Genomic DNA, 27,266 nt, shown 5'->3' on the forward strand with positions numbered 1-27,266 from the left:
AAGAACAATAATACTCTGGTAGAAATTTTGTTCATACAAAGAAAATAAAAGAAGACTACTCGATGAATTTGAAAAAATTGTATTTAATACGTTTATGTTATATGCTTTGCAATCGACAAGGACAAAGAGCCTTGGAGCGAAGCATATTAAATATAACTAAAATACACAAAGTCAAAAGTGAAGATATTAGATAAGAAACCAAGGTAACTGACGCCCTCATGAAATTGCCCTTAAATTGAAAGGGCAATGGGCTGGTAATGAACTCGCTATAAAGACAGCAGGTGGATACTCAGAGCTACGTGGAGGAAGGGACCTATAGAAAAACGACGAGTAGGCAGGCCGAAAAGAAGGTAGGCTGATGAAATAGTAGTTATAGCCGGGAAAGACTGGCATATTATTGGCCTTCAACCGAGGAGGGGTTCATATCCAAAAATAGCTCATACAAATAAGTAACCTGTACAAATAAAATGTAGAAATTAAGAAAAATATTAACTCACATTGCATAACAACATCTGAAAGTTCACATATTAAAGATATAAAGATGAAATAATAAGGCGTTATTAATATTATTACCTTTCTCATTACTCGGAACTTGAGACAATTAAAAAGTCTTTGTAAATCTTGTATATTCATTAAATATTTCATTAGACATCAAAAATTTCACATCTTATCATATCCCTGTCAGTATTTATAAACTAAACTATAAACTTGTACAACAAAATAATTGAAAACAAACTAGGAATAACTAAGTCCGCAGAAGTATCGGATGTCAGCAACTCTTCGTTCAGTAGAGGGTTAGTTTTACCTTCTTGTTTAACAAATATCTATATTTATATTATATTGAGAAACTGCTTTGCACTTTGTTTACATTGTGTATTCATAGAATTTATATATTAAATTTTTATTTGGGTTTTTTGCTAAATAATCTCAGTCATAACGTTCTTTAATTTATTTGAAAGTAAATCGGAAAGTTATAAGTTATTATCATTACCAGACAAAAAAATTACTTATTCCATGTTGTTTTTTATTTATGCAAAATTGTATCTTCCTTTTGAATCGTCGGTGACGGTAGAACCGTGGACTGTTTTTTGATTTCATATCTACCTTAATTCGACACTATATTATGTCTGCATAGCTCTTATGATCCCTTTGGTGTAACAAGATAGTACAGGCTGCAGTGATAATCAAAAATCATAAAAAATCTTAAAAAACATATTATCAAAACCAATTTAATTATGTTTGACTTCCATAATCGAGGATATCCAGGTATTTTTAAATGCAACTTCCACTCCACAAATTCTACTTGTGATATTTGGAATGATGAACAGTAATTCGGAATCCTTATTAAACATATTTGTCTTTGTATCTGATACAACATGCACTGAAATATTCAAGATATGATCATCAACAATTTTTAATAAGGAAATTGTTTAAACTAAATGGAATTTTAGAATTTTAAAATGTTTGTGAGAACCTTGTTGGATAAAAGTATGATATTATATTAGGCACTTAGGTAGGATTTGACAAGAGTAATCATGCAAAATTATGGAGTGATACTTTATAAGGTTTTTCATTTACTACATTGGGCTATATTTCGAACTCTACATGCCATAGCGTAAGTGTCAGTCAATCAAGAACGAAGCTTAAATCTGCCTTAAGCTCATAGACTAATCGTTGTCAGACTTTGTAAATAATTTATTCACAAACATGACGTAATACGTGTAGTTTACACAGAGCGGCAACAGTGAGTCTATCGTGTTATGATCACATCCTCACCTCAGGGAGCAAGTCAATATTTGGACACAGTCAAAGCAATTTCGGACCAGGTGCAGCGCGAACTATGCATGTGATTTGCATCACAAGTTTTAGTTTGTATAGATACATTGATATTGCTCGCCAACTAAACCAATTATTATATCTCGACTGTGACTTGGATAATGAATTATATTCAATATCAAGATTTAACGAGTCTTTTTGTATTGGCTAGTCACTTAATAAATGTGATACGAATTATTTATAACTAAATAATTATATTATAAGGAAAATAATATAAGTAAATATCTAATACTAACCCCGGATGTTTTTGTGATATAAATCAGTTTTCGATACAAGAATGTTGATATTTTCTTTTGTTTGAGACTAATTAATCACACTGTTTTTATTCTTAAAATAAACAAACAAACATCAAAAATAAAAAGTTTGCTGTGAAACAGAGTTTATAAACATTGTGTGACTGACAGCTCAGATTTAAATTCCAATTCTAATATTTTTAAATAGGATTTAAAATCACTTATTGAACATCAAATACCCATTCAAAATAGTATGCATTATCATAATTTATAATGTATCCTCAGACCTGAGAATAACTAGCGCAAGAAGCTCACCGGTTTTTTTTTAATTTCATTACAATATATGCAATATCGTTCATTAAAATTTGTAATTATAAAGCGGAGGGCGTTCGCTCCATTCCCAGTCTTCGGAATCATTAAGAAAATAGATTATGTTATAGTAATGTTTATCACACAAACATTTCTTTTACAAATTAACAATTTTTTTGAGTATATAATATAAAAATTGTAGAAAAAAAAAACACAAGGTGGTATTGTTTGCGGATGACACTTCACTTATATTCAAAGTGAAACGAAGCCAAGTTTTATATGACGAAGTAAACAATGCTCTATCTGACATCGTGTACTGGTTTAGTGCCAATAACTTATTGTTAAATAATCATAAAACCAAATATATTAAATTTACCGCGCCACATGTCAAAAATATAGATGCGAATATTTTATTAAATGGAGAGGTGGTAAAGCCAGTGGAATCCGCTGCATTTCTTGGCATTACTCTTGATTCCAAATTGCAGTGGGGCCCCCATATTGAAGGATTGGCGAATAGGCTTAGTTCTGCAGCATATGCGGTTAAGAAAATTAGACGGTTAACTGATATAGATACGGCGCGACTAGTATACTTTAGTTATTTTCATAGTATTATGTCCTATGGTATATTGTTATGGGACAGTGCGGCCGATATTAATATAATCTTTGTGCTGCAGAAGAGGGCTATTCGCGCGATTTATGACCTAGGTCCTAAATAATCATTAACAGAAAAACTTAAAGAAATAAACATTTTGATTGTTGCTTCTCAATACATTTTTGATAATGTTCTGTACATTCATAATGTTAACACGAGGAACAAAGATAAACTTGTTATGCCTACTACTCGGTTGGGTCGAGTTAGTAAGTCTTTTATTGGGCGATGTATAGGCATTTTCTGGGATCATATTGTAGAACAATATGATCCCAGAAAATGTACAAAACAAATGTGTTTCGAAATTTAAAACAATTGTTAAAAAATGTTTGTGTGGGAATGGTTACTATAGCATAAAATATTTTCTTAATGACACCACGGACTGGGAATAAAGCGAACACCCTCAGGCTCTTTAATTATAAATGTTTATTGTACGATATCACATTGTAATCCATATTATTAAAAAAAAAATTTTTTCGCTGAGTTTCTTGCGCCCATTCTTCTCAGGTCTGAGGCAGTCTCTTTTGAATGGGTGGTAGTTTTTGACGTTCAATAAGTGATTTAAAATCCTATTTTGAATAAAAATATTTGAATTTGAATTTCATAATGCATTTTTGTTTTGTACATTATCTGGGATCATGTCAAGTAGTAGGCAGTATAAGTTTATGTTTGTTCCTGGTGCAAACATTTTAATTTTCGCAGTCTCTAGCAAATTCCTTAATGTGCTTATGTAAATACTTAACATTATCAAGAATAAATATATTGAGATGCAACAGTTTAAATGTTTATTTCATAAATTTTTCTCTTTATGATTATTTAGGAATTATGTGATAAATAGCTCGATAAGCCCTCTTCTGTAGCCCAATTGATTTCTAAACGACAATCGTTTACACTGTTATAACTCATAAATGCAACATATACTAGTTATTTAAATCGTTTAAACTATTATTTGATTTATCAGATACGAGCCTAATTTGAGAAACTAATATAATCTTTAAGTAAATCTATGATAGACCGTCTCATAACGGCTATATCATAAAACTCTTCACCTCTGCAATATAAGTCGCTCGAGAGTTATGTGACATCAAAGAGCTGCCTCGGATATCGCTAGTTTTATTACAAGCATAACTTGATCTAGAATTTGTAATATTGGTATTATTTATGCGATCTCAGATATGAGTTGTAGAGACGCTTTGAAATTGTTTGATTTTCATAGAAATAAGTTACACTAAATTTTTTAAATATATCGTTATTTATTTATTTACCGACACACCAACAGCATTGCATACAAAACATTAAAATAATTATGGTCTTATAGGTACATAATCTGGTATGAATGCCAGTTACTGGTGCATACACCACTCTCATTGGAAGACATTAAATTCAATACAAAATAAAGTTCGACCTATAATTTTGACAGGGATTTGAAGCAAATTATTAAAAATAATAGATATAATAAAAAGAAGAAATAGTTTGTATGAATATCAACAACATATTATTATTTACAGTCAGAAATGTGCGGTTAGTTTTTTTTTTCGGACTTGTCACTGAGTGTCACACTTTTCACATGAAAAATATCAAAATCATTTATGGACGCGGAAAATCGATTATCTCTTTTACATCTTCAACCGTTCCAAATTAATCAATTACAAAGCTACCTTGTACCAAAAGTATTTGTAAGTAGGATACAGTCATTTTTGCCTCACATATCCTGATATTAGATGTATGTACAGAACGTCATTGATCAGATGCAAATAGCTAAACCGACCGTGATGATAATATAACAAAAGACCTGGTCTGTAATGAAAGGTTTCGTAGTATGCGACACCGTGCCACGCTCGTAACTCAGCCATGGTATAAATATTAATACAAATTGAGGCTCAGCCATCTTAGGAGTACATTTATCAGCGACTCGCAGACGCTTCTTGGGTGGGACCGACACCTTTTTAGACGGCCAACATTTATAACCGCCACAGAGATATAGGGAGACTGGATATGACTCCGATATATAAGTAGTATACTTATTTTATAATCCCAAACAAATATAAACTTGATAAAAGAGCAGCCTCTTTGTATTCCATCAATTAGCAAGAAACTTATTGCCCCACGCAAAATTATTATCTAATAATAAAATTACAGCTCAACCATTTTAAATTAAAATTAAAAAATCTATACAAATTTATTTTACATAAATAAAAATACTCAAACGTGTTTACTTACTTCAGTAAATTAAAAAAGTAAATAAATCATAAAAATACAAAAGGGTATATCAATCGTTCGAAGTAGATTCGACTTCGACACCTCGCGAGAGTTATAAAATCTGATCTATCTGAGGTACCAGTGGGTTCCAATCAGGAGGTATAAACGAATCTCAAACTTGCCTTGCTATTTTGTTGATAAAGTTGTTACATAACAGCTTTTGATTTTTTCTTGCTACTACCTAGATTGTTCGAGAACATTCGAGACTAATACTTACTTGCATATATAGAGGCGTATTTGATCGGTTGGGTCATTGAGCGATAAAGTGAATATTCAGAGCGACAACTATAGCAAAGATGCAAGTACTAGTGTATTTTAGTGATCAGTGAAAATGTTTACTTTAATTTTAAATTGTTAATTATACTGATATCACAGAGTTACTCACGCTAAAGACTTCTTACATCTATATCTATATAGGTAAGCTACAACTTATCAATGTAAAATTTCATTTCAAGAGACACCGAGTGAAATAACAAATTTGTATTAAAAATATAAAGACTTAAATTTAGAATAGGTATTGTTCTTTAAAAACTAATATAAGTAATAATGTCTCTTATCAAAAATGAGATCTCTTCCAGTACAATCGAGCATCATCAAAGAGTCGTCCGTTTCATATAATTTATCTTGCGAGCAATCAAGACGGTAATTTTCGTGAAGAGTGAGACGCGTAACTATTTGAAATGTTACTAACTTTCATTGTTCTGCTGGAAATTACGATTTAACATCCATTGTGTTGTTATTTTGTTCTAAAATTTTCGAATAATTAAATAAGTAAATTAAAAAAACAAAATGAAGATAATTAAATAATACAAAAGCCTAAATATTGTAAGGCCCACTTAATAACCTAATGTTATTATTTTATTTAATACTATGTAATGGATTTATATAATTGCACTTAAAATATTTTTAATACTGAAAATAACTCAACTTATTTAAATCACTTGTCCAACAATCGTACTCATAATAAAAACCTTGCATTAATGTTGCCCGAGTTGATGGAAAATTGATCACTGCAATTCAATTAAATGGAGTGCTTCGTTTATTAAGTGATATTATGAAAAAATCATAACGTAATGAAATATTTACCGGTTTGAGTCTGTCTTGAAATTAAATTTTGATTTACTGTTAATTAACTAACGTGAAAAATGAATAATTTGTTGAATGGTAACGTTAACGAGGCTTGTTGATTCAAACTAAACAATTTGCAGTTTATTGATGTTTATTTTTAATTCAAATATTAGGAGTTTTTCTTGAGTGTTACTTCCACTAAGTTGCAAACACAAGTACAGTTAACACTAAAGCAAAACTAATAATATTTGGATTATTATGGATTTCCACAAAATAACGCCTCATTCAATTATTTATTTCTAAATGAAATTTTTATTTCATAATATAAAAACGTAGATTTAAGTATTAGAATTAGTAAATATAAGAAGGAACCCTTAAGAATGTTTTAGATTAAGAATAAGAAAAATTTATTCGATACTACACACATAAAAATACAATCTAAATACTTAATAATATATTCCTAATCCTAACTTAACTAAATATGTTGTGTGGCAAAAGAAAAGGCCGATGCTCAGCTTGTGCTGTAAACCAATACTGAGTGCAGCGCTGATTTTCAGCATCTACCTGGGTAACTGTCGTAGTGCCAGTAAACACTAAAATTTAAAAAAGAAAACAAAACATATTCATTTTAGAGCGTTTTAATTAGGGTTTTTATTTTTAAAGCTTCTTATTGGCGACTGCTTTAATGTCTTATAACAGTCAAAAGAGTAATAAAAACATATGTCTACTGGTTCTAATTTTTAACATTTAGTTCGGTGTCTAATCAAATGGCTTAATTAAAAATCGAATTCACAACGATCTATTGTGACGATTTGTACATGTATGATAGTGGTTTATGTAATGTGTTTCAAGTGCATCATCTTTTGAAAACGTTTCAGTTCAAAGCGACTTCCAGAACGATCTCACCACTACACAACATATTTTCAATTATACATAACCCAATAATAAGTCGATTCAAACCTGTAGACGAAATAAAACATTTCCGTCTACCTCCCTTTTTTCTCGATCCGATTGCCTTCCTTTTAATGAGCACATAATGATGAAAAATATGGCATTACAGTCCTCCCTGTAATATTAATCGTTGCAATTTTTCTGCCAGCGTTTATTGTATGGAACTGGAGATAGTTTTGTGCATTTTGTGACTTAGCTCGTCTGTTTTCTTTTAGAGCTTCCTTTCTTTTGTGTTTTAAGTATGATTTACGTTTCATTTGGAAGAGGATGAAACTTAATTCGAAGATTTTCAATTTAATTGAAATAATAAAACATAAAACTACATTACACCAAGGAGGCAATCATTTTCGATCAAATAATTATGGATTATCACTATTAGGTATCCCATAATATAGTTGTATGGTGTGCACCGAATTATTGGGCTAATAGCATACTCCCAACTTAATGGCCGACAACGCATCTGGTGTTACGGATGTCCATGGGTGTTTCACCTGGTTCCCATCACGTGCAAAATAAATAAAAATTTGTCCTGTGGTTTCCCGGGACGGTAAAAGAATAGGGGAGTTCCGGGCCCAAGGTTGTCGTAAGAGGCGACTAAGGGCTTTTTAGAACTAGGAGAGTCATGCTGCCGTCTTATGACGTCAGCACAATCGGCCAGACTCGTCCGGGCTAATTACCAGAGAATAAATAAAGAATTCGCATAGAATACCGGCGTGAAGTAGCGGCCTAGTGCCGCTATGTTTCGCATAGTTTAGTGTCGAGATCTAGAGCAAATATATAATTAATAAAATAATAATAATAATAGAATAAATAAAATAATCTAATAAAATATATAATACATCTAGAAAAAAAACTTATTGTTTTGTGATGAGCACCTTAAAGAATTTAAGATAATTACTAATTTAGGAAGAAATTATATTGGTATAGCATGTTGCACTTAGATATTAATTGTAAAACGAAAGTATTTTTATTTAATTAAGTTTTTTTTTCTATGTAAAATTTCCAAGCGCCCATTTTTTTTTTTCACATTAGAGCGTGATTTTCATTAATGTTGCATCACGGTGTGTCCTTCAGGAATTCTACAATAATTATGAAAACACCCATAAAATATTGTGAAAAAGTGTTTTTAATCTTTAGTTAAAAAATTTATTCTGACATTATTGACATTTATGACATTATGAATATAATATAATATGTCAAAATCTTTAACTAGATGGCAAAAATATGACCGAACAATGTTTAAAAAATGATTACTAACGATTATAAGTTATATTAAGTTGAGAAATCTCTTTTTTTAAATTTTCAAACTTTTCTTTAGGGTTTCGAAGATATAATAATATTTTATGTTTTATCAAAAGTAACTTTAAGGCAAATACATGTTAATAGGAGAGAGTTTGAATGGTAATGAGATGCTCTAATAACTTAACTAATGTATGCCCATTACCCGAACATATGCTCGAGAGCTAATATTATTGTTAAACCTCTGCAGTAATAATAATATGAATTTGAATAAATTTGTTGCTTCTTATAATTAATAAATACTTCGTGTGCATTTTATTGTATTACGATATTAAGATGAATAAAAATAATCTGATTTGGAAAATTCATTCTCAAATATTATTTTTAACTGTTAAAATTCTCACACGTTTAATTATTTCAATAAAAATCATATTAAAATTTTCTTTTTCACTTTACCGCAGATTATAATATTTTTATTATTAATTACTATGGGGTATGTTCTGATCTTAATTATATATTTTTGAAATGCTCAGATAAGTGTTACAATATCTTGATATATTTTTAATTAATGTGCTATTTCAATTTATTTTATTTCATCTTTACACTTAAAGCAAATTGTGTTGATAAATTTATACTGTTCATATAAAGTAAGTAATTTAAATGTAAGAAGAGTATTTAACACACAATAAAAATGTTGAATGTAACTATATCGACCTGAATCTACCCAGCGAATTCCATTGCACCAAGTGCCATAAACGAAAAAATCACCACACAGTGAGGCTCTCAAGGAATTCTTCCATAAACAACCACACTCTCGAACGAACTTTATTGCGCCATGTTTTCCAGTTTTTATACGTTTGGACTAATTTAAAAAAAGCGTGTAAGCCCCCCTTAAAGGTCAGCAATGCTCCTCTGATACTTCTCGTGTTGCGAAAGAGTATTGGCGGCAGTCACATATAACCATTCGTTGACCCACAGGCTCGTACGTCATTTATTACAAAAATAAAACACTAAAGGATTTGTGGCAAAATATCTTCCCAAAAACTATAAAAGTGGGCTGACATGATTCTACGGCCACGAAATTTCAAAGTGACCTTTGAAATATAATTTCTCTAGTAAGTTGAAGTCTATAGATAAGTAAAAGTCTAAAGATATCTATCCATTGCAATAGCTGAAAGTGAACCGAAAATCCAACCATCTAGGAAATTAAACGGTGGAAATTGGCTTGTAGTTATATACACCTGTCTGATAACAAATACTACATTTAACTATTTAATAAATTAGGAACTATCTCCTTCCACAGAAGACTTTTACTCTAGGAGTGATAAATTAAAGCGCAATATATAAATTGAAATTCTCTTTTACGTACAAAAACATGGGTTCCGGTGTAACAAGCGGCAATAAAGGCAAATGCACCGACTTAAATAAATCGTGCCTGCAGGCGTCTGGGTACCTGCCACTTAAACTGGCCGTCTATCACACCGAAGTGTAATAAAAACACGAGTTTACAATTATGTTTGAATAGTGGAGTAGAAATATAATAGAAAACACTTTATTAGCAACAAAAAACACACAACACAACCATTTACAATATTCATTAAAATCATAAAATACTAAATTAAATAAAGTAACAAATATTATAAAAATTTAAATAATAATAATTAACTGTGTACGCTTGATTCTCTGATAAATGGACCTGACTCAGTACAGAAGACACCAACACAACACTGGTTTGCAGCAGCCCTTTGGAGTAGACGGTTGCTATAGTCTTCTTTAGTAAATGGTATTTTTTTTTTAATTTAATCACTTTCGCGGTTATTTACTTTAATAATATTGACAAAAACCATTTAAGGTTTATGGTATAGAGGTAGAAGTGAGTCTATGCTGCTGTGAACATGCAACATGAACAACCAAACAATTGAACACGTGTTGACTTTAACATCAACACACGAATATAAACTGTAATATTCTGAACTACGTATGTTACAAGACATTCACTTTTTATTCTCTACAACTCAAAATAATATATTAACATTTATGTTATATTTGGTTATCTAGCTTTCTTATTTTATACTATAAATTCTTAATTATTTCAAGATTTATATTAAAATGTATTATAGTATAATTAATTATATTATGGTATTCTAATGGTTAAAAGTGATGTGACAAAAACTTATAAAAGTCTGATATTAAATTTTATTCATGTCAGGATTCTTCTTGTATACATTGTTTTATAAATCAATGACTTTAACGGTGTAACTGTGGTTAAGCCTAGACTATTTCAAAGTGTCGCCTAGACAAATTTTGTTTAGATAAGAAGAAACAGGAAAACAGCACAAAAGCCGCATTACAACTTGAAGCTTTTAATTTGGATTACTGGCAACATGCAAGGTTGGGCAGCCCTTACTTTTGGCCAGATAATAGAGATTAAATGAAATTAGTGCTTTTAACTTGGCAACACTCGTAATTGTTGGAAGTTTTATTGCAGCCTGCGTTTGTATCTTTTAAATTTATAGATTTTATCAAATCTGTTGTGGTTTCTTGCTTGTCTCCGTTTTCTGGTCATTGATTTTCAATTTCTTAACTAATATCACCAGATATCAGATAGCATAATAATATTATATTATAATGTAAGGCGTCAATCTTACAGCTGCTAGTTTTCTTTGTTATCAAAAAAATTGTTGGAGGCTTCACAGATTCATTAGTTGGGATTGTGTTTATTATATAACATTAGTTTATAGCTTAACATTTTTTTTAGTTACTAGGACGGTATACCCCAATCTTTACGTAAGTATCACACGCTGTTTAGTGATGTAGCATAACTGAATATTAAATTTACGTTAATCTACGTAAGCTTATAAAGCAATATTATAAAAATTAGGTATAAAACATTTCTAATTCTTCTGGTGAAGGTTTTACCATTAATTAAGACACCAAACAAGCAAAAGCTATTCCACTAATTTATCAGAATTGACTTTCTAAATTTTCAGTTGCAGTGAAACTTACTGCTAATTCTTAAATCAATCCTATCGAGAATATCAATAATGAGATTCTTTCACGAAAGCATAAGAAAATATATAATTTATAACATTAGTTTATGTAATATGATACAAGTTTTGCAATATTAATAAATTATGAAGGAAAGGGAGACTGTATTCACTCAGCTGCGAGAATAAAATAGATACATAAGTTTCTTGTAACCTCTGAATGTATGAGAATGATGCACCTGTTTTCCAGATCGTTAGATATAAGCATTCAGTGTTACCATCTACAACTACCACTGTCTTCTTTATTATCTTATGTTCTTATCCTGTTCTTGATATACAGTGTGTTAAAAAAATAAGGAAAAACAATTTTTTATAGGAAATTTATAACCTAGGTCCTAAAGAATTATTCAGAAAAATTTTAATGAAATAAACATTTTATTGTTGCTTCTCAATATATTCTTGATAATGTTCTATATTATGTTCATAAGCACATTGAGGAATTTGCTAGAAACTGTGACAATCAAAATGTTAACACGAGGAACAAACATAAACTTGTTATAGGGCGATGTATATGCTTTTACAACAAGATCCCAGAAAATGTTAAAAAAAGCATTATGATATTCAAAAGAATTGCTAAAAATCATTTATGTGGAAAAGGTATATATATATAGCTATAACAGAAATGACTTTCTTAATGATTCCACAGATTGGGAATGGAGCGCCCGCCCTCAGGCTATTAAAGAATAAGTTTAATAGTGCAATATTACTTTGTAAACATATTTTTTGATGAAAAAAAAGCCCGCTGAGTTTGTTACGCCCATTCTTCTCAGGTCTGAGGCACTCCATTTGGAATGGTTGGTAGTTTTTGACTTTCTATAAGTATTTCTTCCTTCTGTATATCACATCCTGTTTTAGTTTTTAATAAAAGTATTTGAATATAATGTCTTAGTCTCATTTGCCCAGTAATTTAATATGAAACACAATAATGCTGACACATTACTGTTTTACGGCACAAATAGGCGCCGTTGTGGTACCCATAATCTAGCCGGCATCCTGTCCAAAGGAGCCTCCCACTGGTATATTATAATACTAAGGGCTGTATTTACATTACCTTAATATGGTTATATGAAATAAAAACTATCAAAATGAGGAAGTTTACCAAGTATCCAGGCGTTGACCGAAATAGCTGCCAGCGCTTGGGTTTCCAGTAGCTCTATTGAGAAGTATATGGATATTATTTAAATATTAATTTAACTTTACTCAATGTAGATGTGGCGTTCAGGTAGATGCTCTTGGGCGTCACGGGTTATCCTGCCTAAAATTGGCAGGCCGTATCAGTCGTAACGCCAGCATTAATGAAGTCATCCGCGGGGCATTTGCCGCTCTTAATATACTGTTGTTTTAGAGCCAAATGCCACCGCCGCGATGGCAAGCGTCCTGATGGAATGACGCTGGTGGCTTGGGCATGGGGAAGGGCGCTGGTGTGGGATGCGACTTGCGTCGACACTCTGGCTTCTTCCCATGTCCAAGTTACGTCACTTGGTGCTGGGGCTGCTGCTTCGGCTGCCGAAGACGGCAAGCTTCGCAAATATGTTGGTCTCAGTGAGTCGTACATCTTTGTGCCGTTTGGTGTAGACACATGGCCCGTGGGGCACAGAGGCGCGGAGAATGTTTTTGCGCCTCAATAAGGCTACTGCAAAACCCAAGCACTGGCAGCTATCTCGGACAACGGATCAGCCTAGCTATCCAACGCGGAAATGCTTCCAGTATTCTTGGTACTCTTCCACGTAATGATAGTTTTAAGTATATGTAGTCATAGTATTGTAAATATAGTTATAAGATTTGTCTTGTTTGAAGAAACCACAAAATTACTTTACTTCTTTGTGAGTTTTATTCATATCATAAATCATTAGTATGGTCCACCCAATAAATGTTAGAATTGAGCAGTGAATCAAATGTTTGTTAACACAATAATTGCTGCAGGCACAGTTCACTTGGCACAATAATGATTCACGCTCCACTCTACCTTGTTAGAGATTCCTTCACGACGCTCATATTTCTCAAGTTAAACTTTCATTTGCTCTGACGTGGAAACTTATTTATTCGTTTATTAGAGCGGATAAGATCTTGAGACTTGCTTTTCTAAATTTTTGTATGTCCGGAAGGACTTGTGATATTGAAATTTTTTTATGGAATAGGAGGACAACGGGTCACCTGGTGTTAAGTGATCACCGCCGCCCACATTCTTTGGTCTGGTCTGGAAGGTCTGGAAAATTTTATTAGTCCTGATCTCCTCAGCGTCGATCCTCTTCGTTTGTCACTTGTCATTCAGTGAGCAATGAAAATTAAAATTTTGGATTTTTTTAATGGAATAGGTAGACAAACAGGCAAACCTACTGCTCACATAATGATAAGTGGTCACCTCAGCGCATACTTTCTTATTACACCAGAGACTTTATAAAACGTAGAATAAACGTAATTTTGAATTTGAAAACCGAAAAGATATGGATATGTGGCGGGCGAGGTTTGGGACAGACGAGCGTACGGTTCACCTGGTGTTAAGTGATCACCGCCGCCCACATTCTCTTGCAACACCATAGGAATCACAGGAGCGCTGCCGGCCTTGAAGGAAGGTGTTCGCACTTTTTTTGAAGCCCATGGTACCCATGGTGTATCGTCCTGGAAACGCCGCACAAGGAAGTTCATTCCACAGCTCTGTAGTACGAGGAAGAAAGCTCCTTGAAAACTGCACTGTGGAGGACCACCATACATCCAGATGGTGGGGATCATATCCTAACTTGTGGCGTGTCGTGCGAAGGTGGAATTCGGCGGCAGGAATCAGGTTAAACAGCTCTTCGGAACACTCCCCGTGATAAATGCGGTTGAGGACACACATATCAACGTACAAAAACTATTTTAATGTTTGAATTTGTATAATTATACACATTTTAATCTACAGCCACAAATTACTTAATATAATAATTAATTTAGTCGACATTGGTCGTGTGAAATAAACTTTCACTTTCAGTGGTTCACCGTACACTGGTTCTATACTCCCGCATTGGATATAACCACTGACATCTATAACTATATACCACTGGACTGGCGGCTATCAAAGTGCTTTTGTGCCTGTTTGATATTCACCATTTTGGTGCTTTTGGCCAAGTAGCCAGAATTTTTTCGCACAGAATACCGGCGTGAAGTAGCGGCCTAGTGCCGCTATGTTTCGCATAGGTTAGTGTCGAGGACCGGAGGCCATTCCCCCCCCCCCCCCCCACAAAATATGAGAGCGGTATTTAAAGAGAAATTACCCCAGGAGGGTACCGGCTCTTGTAGAGCCAGAGAATCCCTCCCCGAGCATTCGCGCTCGGGCTGCCCTTCGTATTCTGGGGAGGGCACAGTACCGTGTATGTCACAGGACAAACAGGGCAGCAACACCACGGCACCCCGCTCCACGCTTAATGTGGACTTTTGTTGACCACCACCTTGAGACGTCGCAGCCGGCCTTGTGTTTCCTTACGGAGACGCAGATATCTCGACCTAGCGATACGTCATATTTAACGTACCCCGGGTACAAAATTGAGCATAATTTCGTGCCTCATGCCGGGGTATGTGTGTACGTTAGGGAGCATATCTGCTGTCGCCGTCTCGGCAATTTTGAGGGTAGGGGCCTGTCTACTCTCTGGCTCCGCGTAGATTTAGAGGACCGCGTCCGCATCTATGCGTGTGTCTACAGGTCCCATAGTGGTAACGCAGAAACGGATCACCTCATGGGCTGCGTTCAAGCGGCATTTGATGACGTGCTTGCTCAGATCCCCTCCGCTGAAATTGTAGTCTTGGGTGATTTCAACGGGCACAATGCCGAATGGCTTGGATAACGTACCACAGACTACGCAGGGCGATCTGTGCATAATTTTGCATTGGCGTATGGTCTGTCCCAATTGGTTGAGTCGCCGACGCGGCTCCCGGATGTGGATAGCCACATGCCGTCCTTATTAGATCTTCTGCTGACTACACATCCCGATGGTTACCGGGTCTCTGTCGACGCCCCTCTCGGAACGTCCGACCATTGCCTGGTCAGGAGTGTAGTGCCTATCCGACGCCAACGTCGCAGACCACCAGCGACCCGCCGCGTTTGGCACTACAAGTCAGCAGATTGGGATAGGATGCGTTCCTTTTTTGCATCCTACCCTTGGGGCAGGGTTTGTTTCCCTTCGGATGATCCTAGTGCCTGCGCCGTTGCAGTAGCCGATGTGATACTGCAGGGCATGGATATTTTTATACCAAGCTCTGTAGTACCGATCGGTGGCAGATCACAGCCCTGGTTCGATGCGTCAGTTAAAGCAGCATCTGACTGCAAAAAACAGGCGTATCGAACTTGGGTTGCGGCGCTGGGCTCAAAGGATCCGAACTGCAAAGTTCTGAAGAGGAAATATAACCGTGCTTCCAGATTTTTTAAGCGGCAAATCGCCCGTGCGAAATCAAAGCACGTCGTCAAAATTGGCGAGCAGCTTTCCAGTTACCCGACCGGAACACGCAAGTTCTGGTCGTTGTCGAAAGCTGCTCTTGGTAACTTCAACCAGCCGTCCATGCCGCCGTTGCACATGAGGAATGACACCCTGGCCCATACGGCAAAAGAGAAAGCCGATCTCGTGTGCACTCTTTTTGCCTCCAACTCGACTCTTGACGACAACGGAAAAACACCGCCGACCATCCCGCGGTGTCAGAGCTCCATGCCTGAATTACAGTTCCGACAGAAAACTGTTAGGCGAGCTCTGTTTTCGTTGGACGTCAGGAAGTCGAGCGGGCCGGATGGCATTTCTCCAATCGTGCTTAGAACGTGTGCCCCTGAGTTGACGCCGGTGCTAACGCGTTTATTCCGGCACTCTTATTCAAAAGTCGTAGTCCCTGATTCATGGAAGTCAGCCCTTGTCCATCCGATCCCAAAAAAAGGAGACAGTTCGGATCCGGCAAACTACAGGCCTATTGCGATTACCTCCCTACTCTCCAAAATCATGGAGAGCATAATTAACCGCCAGCTCTTGGTATACCTTGAGGGTCACCAGTTGATCAACGACCGGCAGTACGGCTTTCGCAATGGTCGGTCGACTGGCGATCTTCTGGTATACCTAACACATAGATGGGCGTCGGCTATTGAAAGCAAGGGGGAAGGCCTGGCAGTTGGTCTGGATATAGCGAAGGCCTTTGATCGTGTATGGCACAAGGCGCTCCTCGCAAAACTTCCATCATTTGGGCTTCCCGAGAGCTTATGCAAGTGGACCTCCAGCTTCCTCACTGGGCGCAGCATACAGGTCGTTATCGACGGTTATTGCTCGAATCCCAAGCCCGTGAACGCTGGAGTTCCCCAAGGCTGTGTGCTATCTCCCACGCTGTTTCTTCTGCATATCAATGATATGTTGGACACCGCCAACATGCATTGCTATGCAGACGACAGCACTGGTGATGCCGTATACACGGGCCATGCAGGTCTCTCTCGGGAAAACGTCGACCAGTGCCGGGAGAAACTTGTGTCTTCTATCGAGTCCTCTCTCGAGAAGGTCGCGGAATGGGGTAAGTTGAACCTTGTCCAATTTAACCCCCAGAAGACTCAAGTTTGCGCGTTTACCACTAAAAAAACCCCATTTGCCGTATCACCGCTCTTCGAGAACACTTCCCTTAAAGCCTCGCCTAGTATCGGAATACTGGGTCTCGAAATCTCGAGCAATTGCCAATTCCGTGGCCATCTGGAGGGCAAAGCCAAACTGGCGTCAAAGAAACTGGGCGTCATAAATAGAGCACGGCAATACTTCAAGCCGGCCCACATTCTAGCGCTCTACAAAGCGCAGGTCCGGCCTCACATGGAGTATTGCTGTCATCTCTGGTCTGGCGCACCCCAGTATCAGCTCGATCCATTTGACCGCGTGCAACGCAGAGCAGCTCGAATTGTCGGGAACCCAGTACTCTGTGAACGGCTGGATCATTTGGCGTTGCGTAGAGACGTCGCTTCATTGTGTGTTTTCTACCGCATCTATCACGGGGAGTGTTCCGAAGAGCTTTTCTACCTGATTCCTGCCGCCGAATTCCACCTTCGCACGACACGCCACAAGTTAGGATTTCATCCCCACCATCTGGATGTGTGGCGGTCCTCCACAGTGCGGTTTTCAAGGAGCTTTCTTCCTCGTACCACGAAGCTGTGGAATGAGCTTCCGTGTGCGGTGTTTCCGGGACGATACGACATGGGTACCTTCAAGAAAAGCGCGTACACCTTCCTTAAAGGCCGGCAACGCTCTTGTGATTCCTCTGGTGTTGCAGGAGAGTGTGGGCGGCGGTGATCACTTAACACCAGGTGACCCGTACGCTCGTTTGTCCTCCTATTCCATAAAAAAAAAAAAAAGCCAGAGTCTGCGGTACTAAAACTAGTGATGCGAATCGCAGCTAAACAAACATAACTAGGAAAACTTTTTAGAAAAAAAAATATGTGCTTTATTACGTTGATTCTTGAAGTATAAATAACATGGAAAACGAACGTAATTAATTAAAATTGCGAAATACTTCGGATTATTGTACGTTCCTTCGTAGCCATCTGTATTATACGTCAATATTAATTCTCTGGACGCTCGCGAGTGGAGCTTCAAATAGGCAAAAAATTTGCTGTCAAACATATAGAACAGCCTGTCCAGTGGTATTTATACAGGTCAATGGATATAAGTCTACTTAATTAAAAGAAAATGTACAAAAAATAGTTCTCTTTTTATTTGCATTGACTGGCACTCTGGAATTGACATATTGCAAAGAGGCCTGTCCCTGGTTATTAAAATTTTCAGACTAAATGTTTCTTATTCATTTAACTTGTGATTCACAAGCTCATAACAAAAAAAAAACAAAATTTTCTTTCATTTTAAGTCACTAATTGTCATGACTTGGTCTTTTAAATTTAATTATCATCAGAGATGGCACCCTGTTACTCTAACTATAAATAGATTTGTACTTTTATGTGTTAGAGAGCTTTCGCACTACGTCCGAACAGAGTCCGATACGTACCTACCCGCGAAAATACAGATCTAGAAATCTCGGACCGTTTGTATCATTATAACCCTATCCTTAAGTTTCGTACAGTTAATAATTATATCATTCAGCCGATTTAACAAATTAACCATTATTTAGCTGGCAATTTTAAATGTTTAGCTGGCTGGTTAACTTGGCAGAAAATCTGATACCTGAAGCCTGTGAACTATACTGAATGCCTGCTGCACCCCCCGGCTACTTAACCTACCACCCCGCTACCTCTGTGCTCGAACGCAGCTCGAAATCTCGGATTCAGATCGGATGCAGTGCGCGAGCGTTCATACAAATAATACTATGGCTACTTCGGTTCGTCAATAATTTTCTCCGGAACGGGGATTAATGGTTGACGGAAAGAAATCGTATGACGGAAGCCGGATCTAGTTTGTAAAATACTATATAAATAGTTAACGACTACTCCATACCGTGTTTTCACGGGTACGGATCGGACTCTGATCGGACGTAGTGCGATAGCGCTCTTATTGTGACAAGATTTACATTTTCGCTTGGCCGTATAGCTAAGAAGCAGATTTAGTCGGGTTTTACATGTCAATATTTGATCAAAACGTTTAAATAAATGGTCATATAGTAACAGTATGCCTCATCAATGTTTCATTTCTATTAATGCTCGAACTGCTCTTAGTGCGACGTTGTGACATAACCTAACACAATTTTCTACCTACCGTAATTGCATTATATCGGAAACTCACCCGTCGCATCCATGCTTGTTTACTGTTTTTATTGACCTACTTCTCACCTGCAGGTCACCTGGTTATATAATATTTCAACCAATAGCATACGGGCGGATGTCAATTGGTTAACTTTATTAACCAATGGTCGGCCTAGGCGTGGCATGGCACACTGCCAGGCCTGATGCGACGGCTTTGCGGAGTTTTACGCCTAGCACTTGTTGCTTTGGTGCAGAATTTTCAATGTTACCGACGGCCTACTACTTTGGTTGGCTGCAGTCTTCAAGAATAACGCCTATGTAGTATTGTGAAGAAGTTTGAGCTCGAAATACGAACGCGGTGGTTGGTCAAATGTAGAAATACTGTTTTGCTATGTGTAAATTGTAAAACAGCTGTTTTATAATTCTAAATGAGTTGCAGACGTATTTAGGAAGCTTGATAAAATAACTAATTTGTTTTTGGAATATAGCAACATATTTTCTTTACTACAATGTATTTATTTTATAATCCATTCAGTTTGATTTTAAATAAAACGTATGAAGTTAATATTTAACCTGAGGAGTACCTCAGTTATAAGTATATAACCATACTACTTCTATACTGACAACAACAATGTTATGTAAATATATTTTTTTTGTTATATAAATATTAAACCCAACTATTATCCATATAATTTAACAGTATTAAACATTTTAATAAATATTATTACATAACGATATTATATAATAATAAAATATTTAAAAAGGCACAAATGTTATTATCGTAGGTACGCTTTTGTCTAATAAGTCCTCACAGGCAATTCATATCCACTAATATTAAGTGATATCTCTTAAAATCTATACCTACTAATAAATATATAAGTCAAATAACAATGAGAACCAAATCATTTTGTCGTTTGGTGTATTTGAAAGTAAATATTAACGTGACCTCTGGGACTGTGATACATTAGGACTATTTAATAATGTATCCATTAAAATAATCTCATCCAGAATCTTCTTCAACAGACAGGAGGTATGTCAAAAAATTTAATTTAGCCCAAAGTAGGGCAGGACCTTGCGTTAATAAAATATTTATACGATAATGGGACGCTAAGAGGTACCAGGAAAGCTTTCTTTAATACTTTTATAACGAAATTGTTCCATACAGCAAAGCTTTAAGAAAGATCTTTTCATATATTATTCTGTTTTAAAATTGTTTTGCCATAGTTGGATGTTTTGTTTATAAAGCTATGATGTATCAGAAGAGATCAACGTATATGTAAATATGCTTGAATATATAATGACTTCGCTATTGTTTCACTAGAATGTTACTGTTTACTTAAGGAACAAAAAAATTTTAGCCTCACTAATACAAAATAATACTACTACAGAATAACAACGGCTTATATTTTAAATGTACTGCTATTTGAATAATTTAATCGAGAAATAACATACTCGTACAGTCGCAAAAATTCGTGGGATGGCAGGTACTAATACATCGAACCTAAATAATTCCTTATATTTATTTTATACAGTATAATATCTTTTTAGGCATTTGTCACTGAGATTAGTTGAATAAATGACAATCCTCTATGGATGCACAAAAGAGAAGCGAATAACCCATCGTATAGAGAATTTTATTATGCTACACGCATCCGTTTAACCTACACATTTTCGACAGAAAAATTCATATAGTGCAGTAAAGCCTTCAGTTTATCATCCTGTAATTACAACTAATATTTAACTAATATCTACAATCACAATACAGTACCAAACACAAAAATACAATAAACCAATTCAATAGATTACAGATATCTGACAGTAGAATAATATGTTCTCATAAATATTAATATCTCCCGAAGCGTGGCTTAAAGTGTACTGAGTAAAAACATCATCATAAGGCATCGTCGTCGCACATAATGCCCTGGTTTGGCTCCGTGCCTAGATAAGGGCCGATCTACGACGACATTCTTTTACATGAACACTGTCATGGATCACGTCATAAGAAGAAGCGACTTAATATTTTTTTTAATAAATTAATCTGCGCACTCGCAAGAAAGATCTAACAACCAAGACAATACTATACCTGATCGTAAATAGCTTAAATAAAAAAGCTTATTTTCAATACATTCTGAGGTGTCCTTTCAGAGACTTAGTTACGATTCGAAAATTAAATCGTATCCGATTTAGTACATCTATGCCTAGGCAGACACTTTCCATTTACGCGGTCGTGATTTATATTACTATTTATTTATTTGATTTGTTTTAACTGTTTCCTATAATTGTAGTTAAAAACGAAGTATGATACGCGGGTGGGTATTCTATTGCAAACTCATCACAAAAAAAACCCTTGCATTCAGCTTGGGCTGGTTAGTGACAGATCGTTTGCTATACATATACTGCAAGGCTATCAAAAACAATATGACTATCATATAATCTACCAATCAAAAAATGATTACGTCATGACACATACAAATAATGATTTACATACAAAATTACATACAAAATAATTACTATCCCTTTCCTCCGTATCTAATTTAGTTTAAAACTCGTCAGCTTGTACCTTGCAGTATAAGACAAGATCACATGCAAGCAATTTGTTGGGTAAGCTATGAGAGGTTGCGGTTTTTATTACAATGCATGCACATCTCTACGCTTTCCGTCTACTTTATTCCTCCCAACCCCATTCTACGGTGATAACTGTCGGTTATAATGATCTAATACTCGTGATACCTTTGTTTGGGAAAACTGAATCATTCTTTAAAATTTTATCGTTTGTGAAATCTGGTTTATGGATCATAATGCCACGGCACCTACAGTATTATGTTAGGATTCTTATTCTGCAACATAATAGTATATTTCTTGATAAAATGTTGATTCAAATACCAATAAATAAACAGATGAAGATATGAATGATCGAGCTCTAATCGATGGGAAAGCTAGGAAAAGATTTTTCCCAGAGATGAACCTAGGTAGGTTCCAAGTGGAGTAAATTTTTCTTCAAATCATTAGAAAAATTTCCAAGATAAGAAAAATATACTAACAATATAAGCTCGTTTAATAAAAAGCATTATATTTAAGAAGGTATTCAAAAATATATTTGTCATACTTATACTAACTAGGTGTTATCTAACGTAAGAAAAGGTATGTTCTTGAGCATAATCATTCACCTACTTAGGATTCCGTAGTCAACAAAAAACTATTTCTATATTCGACACGTCTAACGTCTGTTTTGAACTTATCTCACTTAATTGTAGAGAAGACGTTAAAAGATCTCATAATTTTGATACAGTGTTATCATTTTACCTTGTTTGTCTGAGTAATGAACTTAAGAGGGATTTTTGATAGTTTTTCATTCGATTTAAAAACGTTACTTTACGTACAGCGGACCGACCGTAACAATTTCACCTATTCAAAGAGTTGGAAGAGATATCTTTTACAATTTTGTTCAGTTATTTTTTTGAAATTCCTAGTTTTATCAGTAACAATCCGTAAAAAATATTGTCTAATACTAATTTCTTGCACCGTTTCTTCTTTGTTCAATAATCTTTTATAATAACGTAAGCAAAGTGTTGACATAAGACCTCTCTAACCATAAATCTCTCATGAGTGCAGGTTACAAAAATTTGTCTATACCTCCACTAAAAACGTTATACACTGATACATAAATCTATTGTTATTTTTAATGCTTTTCTAAGTCTAGTACAAATGTGTAATGTTTTATAAATAATGATACTGTTATCTAAGGGTGAGTGAATCCTGGTGATCTTCAATACAGAGTCAACCAACCTACTTCAGACATCAGCTCCTCACAAATAACAGCTATTGTATTAGTTTTAAGATCTTTTGTGAGGAGAAAATAAACAGGTATTTCAGTAATGTTATTATTATTATAATACCAGATTGCAGTCCTCTTGAACTTCAGCTAATATTATTCTAAAGGTTTTGATATTATCAGTGAGTGATGCAGTATATTTAAGATAAATCTAAAACTATTATTCTTACAAATTCTTCCACACATTTTGGAAAATAAATCTTTTTGTATTAACACAACAGCGTTATATAAAGATAAATATAGCACTCACGCAAAGGCCTGTGTTGTGAAATGAAAATACAAATATACATATATATACAGTGACTATCCCAAACGCAATTTTGCAACAGACAAATATTAATCCAATACTCTGGTTGTTCACAAACAGAGAGTTCATTTCGTTTCAGCGAGGCCGGACATGTTCTGTCATCAAAGGGTGCAGGTAACCATAAAGTGAGCGGACACGAGAGCCGATGCGAGCACCAAATGAAACATTTTTACACCGTGATTCAAATTAACTTGTTCAACTTATTGCAAACTTTTAACACCCATCTCTCCCCAGTCCCCCTGAAAACGTAGACTTCGAATAGCAATAAAACGTTGGTTTATTTTATATTTATATTTATCGAAAAGGAGGGCAAGCGAGCCTACGGGTCACCTGGTGTTAAGTGATTACCGCCGCCCACATTCTCTTGCAACACCAGAGGAATCACAAGAGAGTTGCCGGCCTTTAAGGAAGGTGTACGCGCTTTTTTTGAAGGGACCCATGTCGTATCGTCCCGGAATGAAAAACCGCACTGTGGAAGACCGCTACACATCCAGATGGTGGGGATGATATCCTAACTTGTGGCGTGTCGTGCGAAGGTGGAATTTGGTGGCAGGAATCAGGTTAAACAGCTCTTCGGAACACTCCCCGTGATAAATGCGGTAGAAGACACACAATGAAGCGACGTATCTACGCAACGCCAAGTGATCCAGTCGTTTACAGAGCACTGGGTCCCCGACAATTTGAGCTGCTCTGCGTTGTACGCGGTCAAATGGATCGAGCTGATACGGCTTGAAGTATTGCCGTGCTCTATTAATGGCGCCCAGCTTCTTCGAAGCCAATTTGGCTTTGCACTCCTGATGACCGCGGGAGTATTATACTCAAATGTGTGACACTGTTGTTTATCACTATATTAATGAAAACTATTAAAAAAAAATTTAAGGAGTCTACTTTTTCTTTTCGGTGCGTCGAGTGAATCCAACATAATCGTGTGCGTGCTTGTATAGCAGAGTGTGCAGGGATGAGTAACATATTCCTGGCTTCGACATCCTGAGTTCCATATAGTTATGGCGTAAATTAGTAATTCTTTGAGGAGGCCTATCGTCCTTTTATTATATTTTAGTAGAAGTTTTATAGGTAGCAATTTGTTTTTTGTATTTGCATTGAATGAGTATGTTTGTTGCATCATTTTACATATTATATTGTAATTGAAATGATTTGTAAATCGATGGAAATGTAAATCTTGATATAAATGAGTGGCAATGAGTTTCTTGCTACTTCTTCTCATTAGCTCAACCCTTTACGAAGTAGCGGTAGATTCAATAAGAAAAATATTTTTATGACATTCATAAGTGTCATTTCCTTGACCTACATGAATAAAGTGATTTTGATTTGATTTGAATAAGAGTCGATTGATGTTAAGCAATTGCTACCATCCATTCTCTTTTAAGAAAAAAATATGCAAAAAATAATGCTATATAAAACTGACATTCGGAATAAACACATTTGTAAAATATACGAGTGCAATTATAAATTTAGCAAGAGAATAAACGTTACAGGGTTACACATGAAAGAACTTTCAATTAAACTTGTTATTTTTTTTATAAAGTAAAGTTTATAAAAATAATCACACTTTTGAAAAATATTTTATTGTAAATATCTTAAGTTAAGTATTATAATTTGAATTCTATTTGGTGTTATAATTCGAATTTTATCTATAATTTTGTATCATAATCATCATCATATCAGCCGGAAGACGTCCACTGCTGGACAAAGACCTCCCCTAAAGATCTCCACTAATTTTATATGGTAATATTTAACTTTAGAACTTCTGATCCATGTTTGGAAGCGTTTGACGATACTTTAACTCAGTGGTGAGTAAAACTCACTTGTGAGCTAAGGCTCCCACGTTCATGGTTTTATAGTATTTATATTGCTGTCGTATACAAAGTATACATAGACTATGCATATTTTAAGGCCAAATAATAATTTGTGGAAAAGTATGTCAACTATTGACTAAAATATAATATAATAGTCAAGTAAACAACCACCAGTAGTTAAAACCATTCCAATTATCATTTATGTATAGATATAATATTAATTAACATTACCAAATTGCTTATACCCCTACATTTCATTCCAAATTAGGCGTTTATTGGCAAAACATCATTAATCCCGCCTAGTTATTAGCAGTATGGATATTTGAGGGGCACTTAATTGCTACAGCAATATACGAAATAAACAGATCATGTATAGGCAGACAATTTAATTATATCTCAAAAATGATATCGTATATTGAGTACTGGAAACGCATGCTAATATTAAACTGGAATGCAATTTTGTGACGTCTCGCTCCAGGGCAGTTGCGATCGAGACGATAATGTTATTATAACGAAATTAGTTTTGAAATTATTTATTATTGGATCCGGTGAACTAACTACTTATATGAGAGCACAATTAGTGAGGTTTATTATAAGTGAAATTTATTTACTAAGCTATGGTCCAAACACAAAGCAAACATTATTTCAAAAATAGAACGTTCAAATCAAATCAAAATCAGTTTATTCATGTAGGTCACGGAAATGACACTTATGAATGTCAAAAAAATTTTTTCTTATTGAATCTACCGCTACTTCGTAAAGGGTTGAGCTAATGAGAAGAAGTAGCGAGAAACTCATTTCCACACTTTTATATCAAGATTTACATTTAAGTACATCGATGTACAAATCATTTCAAATCATAATATAACATGTAAAATGATGTAACAGACACACTCAAACGTCAAGTAGTCAATGTCTTGCACGAGTAAGTCAAAAAAGTAAATGTAAATTAATACAAAAGTTATTGAGTACAGTAGCTGCATCATTTTACATTTACATACACCATAAATAAATAAAGATATTCTGTGAGCATTTTATAAGCGATTATAAATAAATAAATAAATTTCCAAAAATCCAAAGTTCAAGTGATCACATTCTCCTGCAACTCTAGAGGAATCATGGGGCGTTGCCAGCCTATTAGAATAACGTACGCTCTTTTTTTTAAGGTCACCATAGTAAAATTATTCATATTAAATTTAATCTTCAATAAAAAATCTTAAGGTTCAAAGACAATTTAAAACATAATTTTGAAGCCCAGGCACACAAATTCCAAATGAGCCACTTGAAAGTTCTATGTGCAACAAATATCTGAGGAATAAGGAAAAACTTTGTGCACGATATTAGATGTAGTGTTGTCGGGGCTCTAATCCAAAGAAACCTATATAGGTTTCTGAGATCGCTCACGCGCGACAATACTACATAAAGCTGACCGTGTGAAAAACAGCAAACAGTTGAATTCAGAACATTCAGCGTTCCTCCTTTTGCGTAGCATAGGCTAGGTATTGGACCCGTTTTAAAGTAAATGGTAAATAATGGCGAATCTAAGGAATTCGAGGTATAAAAACACTCTCATCTGATCCACACCCCGTAAAACTTCTGACTCTATGACATTTTGCTGCAAATTAATTACTGTTAACATCGCACCTGGATTATTTTACTGCATTTAATGTGTGATAATTTAGATTGATATAACTTTTTAATTTATGAACCGATTGAAATGAAAAGAAAAACAGATTTTAGTGAGTTTCAGCTTTAAGTGTAGCAAACCACAACGCATTAGTGAAAACTGCATTCAAATCGTTTAAGCCGTTACTGAGATTAGCGTGCACAAACGTACAGACAGACAGACAAATAACAAAAAATATAAAAATAATTGTTTTGCGTTCTATTGCGTTCATAAGGTTCCCTTTTAATAGTTTGTCTTATATATCTTCAAAGTACAGGCACATCAGTAATGATTTTATTATACATAGGGCACACTAAAAGTTTTGCACTTCTAGCTATTGGAACTATTTGAATTTCGAATGTTATATTTTTTGAAACGTTA

At 35.1% G+C, this 27,266-nt stretch overlaps 1 protein-coding gene across 4 annotated transcripts in view; it reads right to left on the reverse strand.

The window, feature by feature from the left end:
* LOC126968704 (CUGBP Elav-like family member 4) overlaps positions 1 to 27,266 on the reverse strand; it is a 737,944-nt gene that overhangs the window by 451,319 nt on the left and 259,359 nt on the right. The gene's annotated exons all lie outside the window — the stretch shown is intronic.

Source organism: Leptidea sinapis, chromosome 16 (genome assembly GCF_905404315.1).
Source record: "Leptidea sinapis chromosome 16, ilLepSina1.1, whole genome shotgun sequence".
In the NCBI taxonomy this organism is placed as follows: domain Eukaryota; kingdom Metazoa; phylum Arthropoda; class Insecta; order Lepidoptera; family Pieridae; genus Leptidea; species Leptidea sinapis.